The 15,172-nt window shown below is 33.6% G+C and overlaps 2 pseudogenes; one reads left to right on the top strand and one right to left on the bottom strand.

Annotated features, from left to right (window-relative positions):
- The first annotated feature begins 1,707 nt into the window (after positions 1-1,707).
- LOC120079876 (ribonuclease MRP protein subunit POP4-like) lies at positions 1,708-8,239 on the top strand (annotated as a pseudogene).
- Positions 8,240-12,974: 4,735 nt separating this feature from the next.
- On the bottom strand, positions 12,975-14,876 carry LOC150035325 (sugar carrier protein C-like; annotated as a pseudogene).
- Positions 14,877-15,172: the final 296 nt, after the last annotated feature.

Raw genomic sequence — 15,172 nt, 5'->3', positions numbered from 1 at the left:
AAACACTAGACGATAAACGTAGAAGTTGGATGATAGTGCTAGACGATAGCCGTGTTACGCTAAACGATGAGCAGATGCACTACACGATAAGCAAAATACTATACGATGGGCGTTGGGCGATAGATGCAGGCGCTAGGCGATGACGTTAAGGATAGGCAGATGCGTTAAACGATAAGACGTCAGCACTAAACGATGGAGCTAAAGGATGGGCGCGGTAGCTAAACGATAGGCTATGCGCAAGTGATATTTATTTATTTTTATTCTGAAATGATAACCAAAATTTCTGCCTTGCCCTGCCCTAGATCTCTAATTTCAATTTCTCGCTTTCTTTCATTTCTTTCTTAATCGATGAACCTTCGATTCCTCTTCTCAGCATCAACATGGCGTTGAATTTTGAATTCTTCGCCCTCGATTCCCTCGATTCCATGTTCAACTTCTCCTAATCATTTTCCATTTCTACGCTTCTCTTTCTTCTTTTTCCCTCCCGGATGGAACCTTGCGCGGTAATAAGTTTTGCCTTGGCCGAAAGATCGGTAGTGGCTCCTTCGGGGAGATATATCTTGGTTCATTTGGTTTTTCTCCATTTCAACTTCTCATTATGCTGCTTTATTACAACAACTAGATTTTAATGCTTCAATTCCATCTGCAGGTACTAATATACAAACGAATGAAGAGGCGTGCTCGTGCAATGTCAAGTATGTTTCAAAAAGTCGATAGATCAACCTCAAAGTGGCATGCTCGTTTGTAGTCAACATTTCGCATTCCCACCGCAAGCCAAGGCTTACGAGCAGTGAAGACGAGGCCAACATTTCGAAGGATTTCTCTATTTGAGGCGTTCGACAACTTTCTGGACATTTTCTTCATGTTCAATCTGTCGCTGCCTATTAGGACTTCCTCTCCGATCATTTGTCGCCAAGATATTGGATGAAGTAGAAACTGAATGAGATCGGGAGAACTACAAAAATAACTATGATCCATCGAAAATTAACCAAGATATCCACCCAGCCTTTCTTCCTCTTTTGTGGCTTGGAGGCCTTAAGGTCTGTCATTATGGCGAATCAAGATGCTTATCTGCTGCAATAAAGACAGGTAAAAGTCATAAATTGTTAATAAGTGAATTAGTTTTCACTAACTCTTCATCATGTTCCAGAATTACAAGTTATATAAACCCCAACTTGAGCTGTGAGGCGACAAATGAAAATTATTTCATATAAACCAGATAACATGGTATCAAGATGTCGATAAACTATTAATAAAATTGCTCAAAAGTATAAACTTAAATTGACATGACCCTGTTCACAAAGGTAGTCTTAGAAATGCAAGATGGATACCCCTTGTATGGCTGTATTAGAAAACCAGATAACATGATATCAAGATGTCTTAGAAATCTCATTATGCTACTCTATGTATGGTTGTATTTACCATGAACTATTCCCTTAATTACTGAGCCAAAAACGTAGACTAACACTTTGTTCGATGACTTGAACATCGGGAAGAAACGGCTATGCCACTTTAGTTTAGAGAATCCAAAAGAGTTGAAGAACTGGAAGTTTGGGACAAGAGTTACACCACTACTAGACTCTGGAGAGGTTATGAGATCAAAGTAACAGTAAAGGTCCCCTCATTGTACATTTGGTTATTAATATTTTCATTTGGTGGGGAAGGCAATTTGTTTTCAGTTTTCTTATGGTTAGTTGATTTCTTTCATATGCTGATGTGAATGAATGTGATCCTATATATTTCACCCTCTTGGCTGCTGTGAATGAAAAATTTATGGCCAAAACTGTCACACCCCGCCCCGAGCCTGCACTTCTGAGCCCGAGGAGAGGCGTGAGGGATCGTAGATACCACCCTTTTGTGATACCTACTGTCCATTTGAACCTCTTTACTACACGCAGTAAACTTTAAGTCAAGGAGATAAACAACAATTGATTAAGTAGGCCCATTTTATTAAAGTAATGTAATGCTTATACAATTCCAAGACTTAACTACAAAGTTTACAACAACCATTCTTAAAACCCTAGAAGTGTGATTGTGGCTTGTGGTAGGCGTTGACCATAGTAGCACCCTGGAACTTCTCACCTTTCGTTACATGAGAAGAAAAACATGAAATAACAGAAGGAGTGATAACTTGTAGAAATACAAGTTATTATGGCTCAAAAGTTGGAACAATTAGGGTCTTTAATGATAAAATCTCATCATTTTTAGAGAAAATGCATGGAATTACTCGAACACTATCAAACTCATGCAAAAGAATGTTTATTGCTAAAATACTGTGGCACTAACGCATGACATTGTAGGATTTCAACAAATATTCTAAGTGTCGCAGGCAAAGTCTAACATATGGGGCATGCGTCGAAGGGATTCAACACAGGGAAGATTCATTGATTGAGGCTATTTGTGTCAAATTACCACTTGCAAGCATGGGCATCTACAGCAAGCGGCGTCTGAAAAGCATCTGAGTGTCAGACGACTGACCAGGGTATGGAATTTAATGCTGCCCATCATCAAGTTGGAGAAGACCAACGCCTATAAATAGGAGAAATCCGACCAAATGAAGGGATCTTTTAGCTCATTGCATAATTTTGAAATTTTGAGACCTTAGAGCTGTGTTGTAGTGACGAGAAGAACAAGAGGGAAGAGAACCACCACCATCACCGATCAAGGAGCGGAGAAAGCTGAGCTCGAGAGAGAACTTTCTTCCAATTCTTCCACAAGTGGTTGTACACGAACTAGAATTGAGCCAAAGAAGACAAGATATTGTAGTCTGCGACTTGACTCCTTTCATTTCATCTTACTTATTGTTTCGTCTTCTCATTTGATTAAGTGTTGGTTTTGTAAAGACAATCAGTTTCTTTATAAATTCACATATTCGATCTATCATACTTTGCCACTGTTTTTTTCTTATTTATGTTAGATGCATCTATAACTTCATGCAAACTTCCATTTTGAAATGCTTAAACCAACTAAATCAATTGGTAAAAGTAGCTTTAGCTTAAATTATTCAAGAGAATAAGTAAGTCAGCATTAAGATTAGAAATGCTTAGTACATCTAGAGATAGACGCACTGGTGTTTTATTGCATCCTGTGACTGACGCATACATCCTAGAGATAGGTATTGTATGACATTCGCATTGAGAAGTGCCGAATAGAAGTCTAACACATAAACGGAGATAAACAAGTCATCTCATTCGCATCGTATTCTTGTTTGTGTACATCTAACTTAGATCGACGCATATCACTTGCATCAAACTCCATTTTCACACGACCCCTCATTCTCTACTTGACCTTTTTGTATCTTCTTGCATGCACACAGCAACTTAATGTAAATAACTCATTTCTACATTCACTTAGTATATTTCTACAACAGTTACAATCCAAGGTCTGCGTTAGCTTTAATCTGAATCCCTAAGTTCGACCCTGGACTTACCAGGAACCTGAGTTGGATTTATACTTGGATTTGATTCAGGAAAATTTGAATGCCTTTAATAGAGGAGTGTCATGCGTCCTATTTCACATCATTAATGCATCAACGCGTCATTAACGCATCATAAACGCATCATTCACATTTACACTTATTTTTCCAATTACTTTATACAATTCACTTCTAAGCTCAAATCACGAAACCAACGAACAATGAGCTTCACAAAGCTCAGTGAGTGGGATCATACATACAAGTCTCTTTCAACTTATAAACATTACATCACAAGGTTACAATGCAGACCTTCATCATTGAATGAAGCTTTTGCAAACCTACCTATACACACGTTAGATAGTTAACAATTCATATATATAAGCATTCATTAACCTATGTGCACATAGTTCTCCCTTTCATGGGCTCAGAAGCTAGGCCCGTCGGCCCTCTTATCATTCAATTCAAGGTTTTTCCTTCCCACGGGCTCAAGAACTAGACTCTTCGGTCCCCTGACCATCCTATAAGGATTTATTTAGGGCTCAGGTTCTAGGTTCATAGACCCCCTGACTATCCCACCCTTCTATTCATCTCATAACATAAGCATTTGCTCATAAACCAAAACATATAAATTCAAAATATGCTTAAAAGAGTAAAAGAGGAAAACACTCATAGTGACCCGCTGAGATTTCTTTTTCCTCCCAGTTCACCCGGTTTCCTTTACTCTTCTACTGGACCCTTAGAGTTTCGCCTTGAAATTTCTTGGTGATAGTTCGGAGTCTCGAGTTCACTCCCACTGGCCTGACTATTTCCCTACTAATGAGCACCTATCGGGTTTTCTTGAATTTGACAGCCTTAGAGTTAAAATTCCATCAAGGCAGCCCTCACACCAAATCTACATTCAATTTAAAAACTTTTGGTCCAAAAATCACTTGATTTGCACGAGTAGTCCGGAATAACTTCTCGTTTGAATTTAGCCCACATTTGTCCATACACTCGGCTTTCTTCAGTGCCTCTGTTCTAACTTTCGTCCGATCACCACCTCTTTTCCTTCGTTTGACGCACAAATGTCTCTTACTTCCTCCTTTCTTAGTGATCTTTATGAACTTAAATGGTTTGTGGGTTAAAGTGAAGCGTTCTGCTCCTTTTATAAGCATCCCACCCTTCTCCTTTACTCAACACCTCCTTCTTTGATCATATCCAGGCGTTTTTCTCTTATTTTGCAAATGCCCAGCTTCATCCACCTCTATTTGATGTGTCTTCTTCATGCATAGTACTCACTTTGCATGAATATTTATTTGTCCAGCTTCTACTATCTCTATTTTAAACTTCCGTCGATAAAGCCATTTGTCCTGATGAGCTCATCAGTCTTGCGCAACGCAAGCCTCAACACTTCTCCATCGCTTAGTTCCTTCATCTATCGTTTAGCTCCACGGCCCATCGTGTAGCTCAGTCGTTTAGTAAATGATCCCACTCTTAATGATCTTGCTCTCACCGATCTCGAGCATAGCTTATCGCTTAGCTACCGCGCCTATCATTTACCTCCATTGTTTAGCGCTGACGCCTTATCACCCAATGCATCCACTCATCGCTTCATATTATCACTTTAAGTCTGTGTCTATCGCGTAACGCCCATCGCTTAATATTCCGCCTATCGTGTAGCACGTCTGCTCATCGTCTAATGCAAAACGACTATCATCTAGCGTCCACGCCCATCGCGTAGCACCATCATATAATCTATCACTTAGCGTCTGTGCATCGCTTAACACTTAACACCATCGTTTGGTGCTATCGTATAGCACTATTGTTCAACTTCTATGCTTATTGTCTAGCGCTTACACTGATAGTGTAGTACTTTGCCTATCGTATAGCCTGATCGTCTAGTACATCACTTCCCATCGTTTAACGTCGTGTGCATCTTTATGATCGTCTAGCGCATCGCTTAGCTCCATGCATTGCTATACGATCGCCTACCTCATCGTTTAGCTCCCTGCATTGCTATGCGATTGTCCAGCGCCCACCTACACAATCGCCTACCTCATCATGTAGCACCGCTCACTTACTATACGATCGTCTACCTCATCGTGTAGCACTGCTCAGCTGCTACACGATTGTCTGCCCAGTGCCTTGTGCTCAACATTTCGCTTTCTTTGCTCTTGCTCACGCATACCCAATGCATGAGCAACTCTTGGCAATGCCTCTTGCCAATACTTCAGCCAATCATGCGTCCAACCTTACAAATGCATGGTTGCCTTCTCATCTTATGCGTTAATATATCCTAAAACTCAATGCATGGGTCCTTTTTGACCTTACACTTAGCCAAATTTTACCAATTAAGACTTAACTCAAAACTACTCAAGGAAAATCTATTCAACACTTAGAATTTCCTTCTCTTCAACATAGGATTTAACTTTCACTTAGTTAATTCCCTTAATTATCTATTTAAGTAAGAAAAATGGAAATCCAGGTTTCACAACAACTATGGATGTAAGTTGTCCTCAATGGAAACTTTAAAAGGCCTTTTACCATTTAGTCTTTGGTTTTCTGTATTTTGAAAATTAAGCTTATAAACGCTATTTTATTCACATGTTTCTTCGTTTGCTACCAGCTTTTTAAAAACAATTTCAATATCTAAGCCAAAATTTGGAAACTAAAAAGAGTAGTTTTTAAAATTTTGTTTTTGGGATACAGTTAGGAACTCAAATGTGGTCTTAGAAAAGATGAAAAAATTGTGAAAAATTAACATAATCTTAATAACATCTAAAAAGGAAATCGTTGTTTTATGAGTTTGGCTTTGGGTGGTGAAGTCTCCAAAAAGTAGTGTTCTGGACCATAGCTACAATGTTATGTACGATGTCCCATATACCTAGTTACAAGAAAAAGAACTATGTGTAGTATGTACTTGGTTAACTTTAGTCTCACCTCTGCAGGTTTCAAATAATATAGGAAGAGTGGTTGACAGGATCTATCATGAGCTAAAAACTAGTGTTTACATTAAGCGATCAAAAGAGTTTAAAGTTGATGCTTGCATCCTTCTTGATAACTATGTTCCAAAACGTGCTGGAATGATTGGCTCTTGTAAGAGAGCTTTGTGGAGCAATTAAAAAAGATCCAAAAGGCATATGTCCATGAAGCAACATAAAAAGTGTGGAACATTTGACTTGCCTTCTGATTTCCACAAGTGAGTTCTATTTATCTCCTTGGTTGAGAGCTCTCATCACCAGTTCCTCACCTCATTTTATCCCATATTAGATTGAATTGGAAAATGGTAATGAATGTGTCTGTTTATCCTGAAATTAGTATTAGCACTTAGTAGTTGATTGATGTCCATAAAAAATGGAATTCGGAAGGTTATTGGATAAAGTCATGTTTATTGCACTTTGTTTTGTGTTACGTTTGTTCTGGATAAATGGTCATTGAAATGAGTTACGGTCATTTATGTTTGACAATGAATTGTTGTTGTGTGTGTGCACACATGTGTTTTTTTTTTTTTTTAATAATTTTTGTGTGTGCGCGCGCATGTGTGTTTTTTTTAATTATTTATTTTTGTGTGTGTATGTGTATATAAATAAACCCCTTATAGTATTGAACAAGAAAGTGGTGATGAAAGTGTCTATTTCTCCTGAAATTAGAATTAAAATCTAGTTGTTGATTCTTATTCATTGAAAGGGGAATTAAGAAGGTTATTGGTCAAAATCAAAGTCACGTTATTGCACTCTATAGAGTTTTAAGTTTGTTCTTCTTCTTTATAAGCAACCATTGAAATGGGTTTTCTTTAGCTGTCACTATCATTTATGTTTGACAATGAATTATTGTGCTTTTCTATTTCAGGTTTGAAATCTTTTGGCCAATGCACGATATGTGGAAAAGCTATATGAAACAACTGTTGCACCATGTTGGGTTAGTTCTTGACTATCGTTTTCCTATTCTGTATTTTCCCCCCAAACCTACCTGTTCCTTTTTCACACTGATTTTGGCCACTTTTTGTTAAATTATTTTTCTTCCTATAATAGTGGTCTATTGTCTGTTTCAATGGGTGATGAGAGTTTCAAATCTTGCAGGCCAGATGCGTTAGCTTGAAATCTTCTCATTGCAGATTTTCATGGTGCCATGATATGAGGTAAGCCATTCTTTTCTCGTATTTAATTTTTTGCTTTGCCATTAATGTCATATTTATAGAGTCTTCTATCACTGTAGGCTCCTATGACTAAAAAAAACCAATGGTATGACTTATTCTTTACAACTTTTCAGACTAAACAACTCCACTCCTTACTCCCTTAACGGCTAACGCCTCCTAAAAGATTTCATATATTTACACAGTAAAAACCAAAAAGCATGAGAAAATCTCGAGTTTCTTTCCTGCCATATCTTCCACATAACCGTCATTACAGTGTTCGGCCACAAGTTATTTTAAGGAAGTCAATGTTGAAATCTTAGGAGTCAATAAGAGCATGAAGCTTTATACTATTGTTTCGCTCTCTCATAATAGTTATTTTATCATGTGATATCACAATAGTTGTCGAGTGTCAAATACCTACTTTTACTGGAACAAGTGGCGCCATGATTCGAGAAACTATAGAAATGTTTGGAATCGTGATGAAAGATGATAAGTTTTGAGGTAACTCGTCCAATTTGAATCTTTAAATCGGTTGCATTTTCCATGATCTAAACTAAGTTGTTTGTATCAATCAAAGTTTCATGAATTTAGCTAAGCTTTTCTAACAAATGACCATGGATATTTCTTTGTTTGGTGGTTGATTTGCAGTTGTGCCAAAGAAGTCTTCTGTGTTTATTTTCCAATGGGATTGTTGGAAAATTGATCCATAGGAATACACATACATAGGCATAATATAGTCACAATTGTTTGGATCATCGTCTACTATACGCGATCTTGAGCGTCGTCTTAATGAGTTCGAACAATGACTTCAAGAATCTGAACGACAAAGAGAGGTTGAGGAGAAGCACTTAGGCTCAAATAAGTGAATTAGAAAATCGTTTTGAGGATAGATTTCAAAAAATGATGGCAGAGATGCGTAAAAAATTTGTTTATAGTTGATCAATCATAGTTTGATGTTACAGAATTTCGATAGTCTTTTGGTGTACTTTTATGAAATATAAGTTTACTTCCATCCATGTCATTATCTATTTTTTCTATTCTATTCTTATATTTTATAATTCAGGATACTACATGTAGATGAATTAGTAAAAACAACCTTCCGAGATTTGTCAATAAATGTGCTAACAGGTTTTGTAAGAGAATTTTCGAAGGATATACAATTGTTGATAAATAAGTTTTTATGAAGGTTTTAAAAATTTTGAAAATACATGATAAGTCTTTAAAAATAATGAAAACCTTCGAAAAAGACTACTTGATAATAGATAATTATCGATAAATAATATGACAATTATGAAGATATATAATCTTTGAAAAATAATAATTTTCGAAAGTTAATCAACCTTTGAAAAATAATATTTTTCGAAGGTTAATAAACCTTTGAAAAAGTTTTTTCGACGGGATCTATTTTGACACTTTTCAAAGGTTGAGATAACCTTTGAAAAAAATGTATCGAATGTCTATTAAATGTTTTTTAAGGTTTTGACCTTTGAAAAAGGTCAATTTTCTTGTAGTGAATATTGGTGTGATGGTGCTTCTTGTTGATAATGAAATTGGAACGCAAGTTATGAGCTCCCGTAAAGAAAAGGAATTTGAAAAAAGAAAATTAAAAATAGGGAGAAAGTTATTAAAAAAAACCTGTAACAAAAGTGAAACAAAAAAACTTGCAAAAAAAAGTGAAAAAAAGGATGGAAAAAGAAATAAAATTAAGAAATAAAAGAAATATGTAAAAAAAAAAAAGGAGAATAAAGTTAAAAAGAAAAGAAGCAAATAAAAAAAACAAAAAGAAAGTAAAAATATTATTAAAAAATTATATGGAGAAAAATAAAAGTAAATACAAAGAAAAAAAAGAGTTGAAAACAAATAAAAAAAAATTAGTGAAAAAATCATTGAAAACGAAAAAAAAAACAAAAGTTAAAGAAAAGGTAAGGAAAAGAAAGAATAACATGAAAAGATCAATAAAAGAAAAATACATAAAACTCTTTCCTTTCTTATTCCAACTGCCACCTACCATCTTAATCCTTCCCTCCCAAATCTCCCCCTGTTAACTTGCATCCTCTCTCACTCATGCTCTTGAGTACTGTGAGAATGATGAAGGAATCAAACATGAGGATCTCCATGAGCAGTGGAATGATCGTTCCAAATTCCATTCGCAATTGAACAATAACAATTACAGTCACGAAACGGAAACTTACAGGTCATGTACAATACGAAATTACAACATGCTTAACAATGAGATCAAGGGAAAGATTATACATACCTTTGAAGACTCATGCTTCAAACTCCCTCGATCACAAATGCTCATTCAGTCTCCAAGACAGCAACACACGAACGCTCGAACACAACGACCGCAACACTGCCAATCGTTAAGAAGTTGGCAACCTTGGTATTCTCGGTGTGAGAATCCAGAAGTGTGGGCTCTGTGTGGACTTGTTTAGAGGAAGAGATAAGAGGAATAGCGATTGTATAAACGATTGAGCAAGTGGGAGATGATAAGAGTCTATCGTATAGACGGATGCTCAATCGTTTAGAAGTTGGCAAGCTATCGTATAGAGAATTCCTTGTGATCGCTTAGCTACAACCAGCTGAGTGGACTATCGGATAGTGTCACTCCACAATCGTTTAGTCTCTCTTTCAGCTATCGTTTAGTGAATACAATTCTCACTTGACAGCAAACCGTGAGTTCTTTTCCGAGAATGGCAACTCTAGAAAATCTTCTAAATTTAGGAAAACCGTTTTTTTATCTTACGGTTACTATGAAACCACCAATAACCTCTCACTCAATTGGTTACTAGAGAAAAAGATATAATTATCCAATAGATAATATTATTATAAATAAATATTATAACCAACTTACCATATTATATTTATAACCAATAGTTTTAATATTTCATCTCATGAAATATATAAACCATAGTTCTTTTTCTATTTCATGGTACTTAATGTAAATCATGTACATTAATCCTCCACTTGATGTATCTCATACATCACACCAATAAGTTTTTATCACTGTCGACACTAATAGACTTTTATCAGTCTCTATCAATGATAGACTTTTATCAAACTTTATATATTATAGACTCCTATAAGTTTCAATCACTGACAGACGTTGATAGACTTCTATTCGCGTCTATCTTTGATAAACATTATCACGACTATCTAAAAGTAACAAAATTTTCAATAACAATGTCTAGTGTATGTATCATAAATTATCTTAAAACAAAAAAAAAAACTACCATCAATTAGAAAATTGAAAGTGTCTATCTATAATAGGTAATAGTGTTCTATTACTTGGTCTATCACTTGGCCTTCCATTGTCTATGTCATTCTAATTACTATTTTATAATTAGCAACAAAACTACAAAAGCTACTATCACTTGGTCTATAATTTGGTCTTCTATTGACTAACATTGTCATTCTAATTAATATTTTTGAACTAGCAACAAAAATATAAATAGAGAAAAGAAGATTTATAATTGAAGTAGAACTAATTAATATTTTTGAACTAGTAACAAAATTATAAATAGAGAAGAAGAAGAATTAAAATCGAAGGAGAAGAAGACGGAGGAGGAGAGGAAGAAGTAGAAGCCAAAAGATAGAGAAGGAGAAAATAATTAAATTCAAATAATTTTCCTTATTTTTCTATTTTTGTAAACCAATCAAATTATATTAACAGAAAATGTTTTTTTTATATATAAATATTTTATATATATATATATATATAAAATGTTATTTTTGTTTAAAAAAATCTGTCCCGATAGTAGAGATTAATTTTCTAAAATGTTTTTTTTTCAAGAAATTCCTTTTTTTTTTTTTACATGAATGGTTATTTTTTTAATGTTAAATTTTGGATCTAGATAAACAAAATTTAATCCTATGGATTTTAATTTTTCAGCATGAATGATATTTTTTTTTATAACAAACTTTTAAACGAATCAAATATGTTATTCATCTTGAATGAGGCTTTTAATGATATAAATCAAATATTCGAAATAATCAACTTTTTTTTACATGTATGGACAAAAATAGGAGAGATTTTTTTTTTTTTAAATACCTACTTTTAACATGTATGCACAAAAATAGGGGATATTTTTTCCTTCTTTTAGTGTGAATATGAGATTTTAGTTTTTTTTTTAAAAAAATCCTACTTTGAATGTGTGTGATTTTTTTCTTAAGGACAAATTTTGGATCTAAATCAAATATTAATCAAATATTAGAGAGAGCCAAAATTTTAACATATTTAATATATATTTTTTTAATGATTTTAATACAAAATTACACCATATATGGGTTTTCATTGATTTTCATGTATGAGTTCTTTTAATTAAATCAAATATTAGAGATAATATAAATTTAAACCATTCAAATATGGATTTTCATTAATTTTCACATGTATGGGTTTTTTTTGAATGATATAAAATACGTTAATAATATCAAAGTTCAAGTTATTTTATATTTTTAAAAATCTTAAAAAATTGATGAGACAAAAAGACTATATGTATAGAGAAAAAAATAATATATAATCATGTCAAAAATAAAAAATTTTAAAATTTTAAAATTTTAAAATATTATATTTATTTATATTAAATTAAAATAAAATTTCCCAAAATAAAATAAAAAACGTAAAAATATCAAATCTTTTAGGATTTTAAAATCTCATGTTTAATCATCTTAGAAGATAATTTGTTTAAAAAAACTCATTTTTTATTATCTATTAATTTTAATGTTTTTTCTTTCTTGAAAATTTAGATTATTTAATGATTTATATGTGAAATGACCTAAAATATCCTTATAACCATCTATTGAAAAAGACAAAAGGAAAAACCAAATGTTTTTCCCAGTATAGATTTTTAACGACATTTTCATAAAAATAAAGATGTCGATATTTCATCAACATCAACATTTTAAATCCGGGTTTCTAACTTATAACTATTTAATATTTAATTATTTCTACAATTAATTTCAAGTGGTATATCATGTAAATAAAATATTTCACAAAATGTAAACTAGTAAAAAGCAAACTGTTTTTAAAAAATAGTAGCATTATATATTGTTATAGATTGGATTTTATCTTTTAAAAAAATTACTGTATTTCGTCTTATTCAACTGTCAAGTTTATTTTTATTTAAAAATGAACAATTGTTGAGAGAAAATATTTTGAATAAATAAAAGTCTATTTGAGAATTTACCGAGCAAAATAGTTTTTGAATTTACTTCTAAGCATTATATTATTCAACCATTGAAAAACACCATAAATTTAGGATGGCATTAAAAACAGAGAAAACATAATTAAAATTGGAAGAGAATTTTTATTCCATGAGAATAAAACCATATACAAGAGTAAAAGTTTAGAAATAACCAAAAAAAAAAAGGCTAACATGGTAAACAAATACTAAGACTATAGAAGGAAAAAAATAGTGCAAGTTATAAGGGTTTGGACTTCAAATACTAAACTTGGGGACGGACTTTAGCACATTCTTGAGGCATATATCTACTCCAAAATCAATGTTGTCTCCAAACACATGACATGTCTTCAATTGGAATACCTTTTGTCTCCGAAAAGAAGAAATAGATGAATAGAGTCATGAACGCCACAAAAAAAGCAAAGAAGAAGAACAACCCAAATTTCATATGGCAGAGCATGGTGAGAAAGAATTGAGCAATCAAAAAGGTAAAGAACATATTCACTGAGACCGTTACACTTTGAGTAGTTGATCGAATTTCAAGTGAGAAAAATTCACTTGGAACCAACCATCCCAGAGGTCCCCAAGACCATGCAAAGGCTTGAACATAAACACATATGAACAACACCATGACACCCGCATATCACTTGGGTAGATAAGCGACCTCACCAGAAACTCTAATTTTCCAAGCAATAAACATAGCCAACAAAACCTACAAATACAATTTTATTAGAATCAATACAATGAAGAAAGAAAATGCTTTTGAAAAAAAAGAAATAACATTCATTAGTTTAATAATTAAAGAAAACTTTAAAGAAGCTAAAGAAAGAATGTACTCACCTGAAAAACGAACATGATGATTCCACCAAGTAAGAAAAGGATCCTCCTTCCCCACTTATCGGTGCCATAAACAGATACAAAAGTCGCCAGAGCATTAATACCACTAGTAATGACAGATGAAAGAAGAGAAGCATTGTCTCCAAAACCAATGGTCTTGAACAACACAGGAGCATAGAACATGACCACATTGATACCAATCAATTGCTAGAAAAATGGAATTAAAATGGACATTACCAACGGTGGCCTATTTTGTCTCTCTCTCAAATTCCTCCATGGATGTTTCACTGCTTTGGTAGCCATACTCCCCGCCACAATATCTTGAAATTCTGCCTCTACATCCTTCTCGGACACACCACGAATGCATTGGAGCATGGCCTTTGCCTTCTCTACTTCGCCTCTTTCCAACATTGAGTTTGGAGTGTCAGGAAGGAATAGAGTTGAGATAGTGATGAACAATGCAGGTAAAAACTATAACAGGAGGTTTTGAAATAGTGTAAATTAGTAAAAAAATGATGAATGTAAATTAGTAAAAACTGTAGCAAATAGTAAATACTATAACAAATGGAGGTTTTGAAATAGTGTTGACTATAGCTAATTTTAGTCTCCATACTTTAAATAAATCTTAAATTTAGTCCTTCAAAATTTTTTTACCAAAATGTATTTAATAACAACAATAATTTTCATACAAGAAAATAAAAAAAAAAAATGATGCGACGGCTTCGTTTCATCTCCAAAATATTGTTGTGTCGGTGTTTCTTGTAGATAATGAAATGGGGACACAATTTATGAGCTCCGGTAAAGAAAAGGAATTTGGAAAAAAAAATAAAAATAGGGAGAAATTATTAAAATAACGTGTAACAAAAGTGCGACAAAAAAAACTTAGAAAAAAATGAGTGAAAAAAAGGAAGGAAAAAGGGAAAAAAAAGTAACAAATAAAAGAAAGACGTAAAAAAAAAAAGAGAAGAAAGTTAAAAAGAAAAGAAGCAAATAAAAAAAAACAAAAAGAAGAAAAAAAGGGCATGAAAAAACAAGAAAGTGAAAAAAATTATGAAAAAATTATATGGAGAAAAAAACAGTAAATTGAAAGAAAAAAAGAGTTGAAAAAAACTAAAAAAAATCATTGAAAAGTTAAAAAAAACAGAAAAAGTTAAAGAAAAGGTAAAGAAAAGATTAACATGAAAAGATTAACAAAAGAAAAACAACCTAAAACTCTTTCCTTTCTTATTCCAACACCATCTTCCTTAATCTTCCCTCCCAAATCTCTCCCTCTTAACCTGCTCCCTCCCTCACTCATACTCTTGAGTACTATGAGGATGGAGACATCCATTATCCGTGACGGATGGTGGCATACTCAACACCGATGGCATATATAGTGTTGTGGATCAGAAGTTCCGACGACACAATATCTCCTTCCTCCTGCATAGATTTACGAATTAAATAGATTTGCGACAGCAAGACCCACTTTAAGCAACAACGATGACGATGGTGTTTGAGTGGCAACAAAGATATAGAAAAAATTCACGCTAAAATGAAGAGCTGCTAGAAACCATGAACACACGCAGACTTCAATCGATGAACATTTCCAACAACGAAGTTTCCAATGATTGAATCAACCATCTAACC

The sequence above is a fragment of the Benincasa hispida genome, chromosome 6 (assembly GCF_027475165.1).
Source record: "Benincasa hispida cultivar pf3 chromosome 6, pf3_genome.v1.1, whole genome shotgun sequence".
Classification (NCBI taxonomy): domain Eukaryota; kingdom Viridiplantae; phylum Streptophyta; class Magnoliopsida; order Cucurbitales; family Cucurbitaceae; genus Benincasa; species Benincasa hispida.
This window is presented reverse-complemented; position numbering and strand designations above follow the sequence as displayed.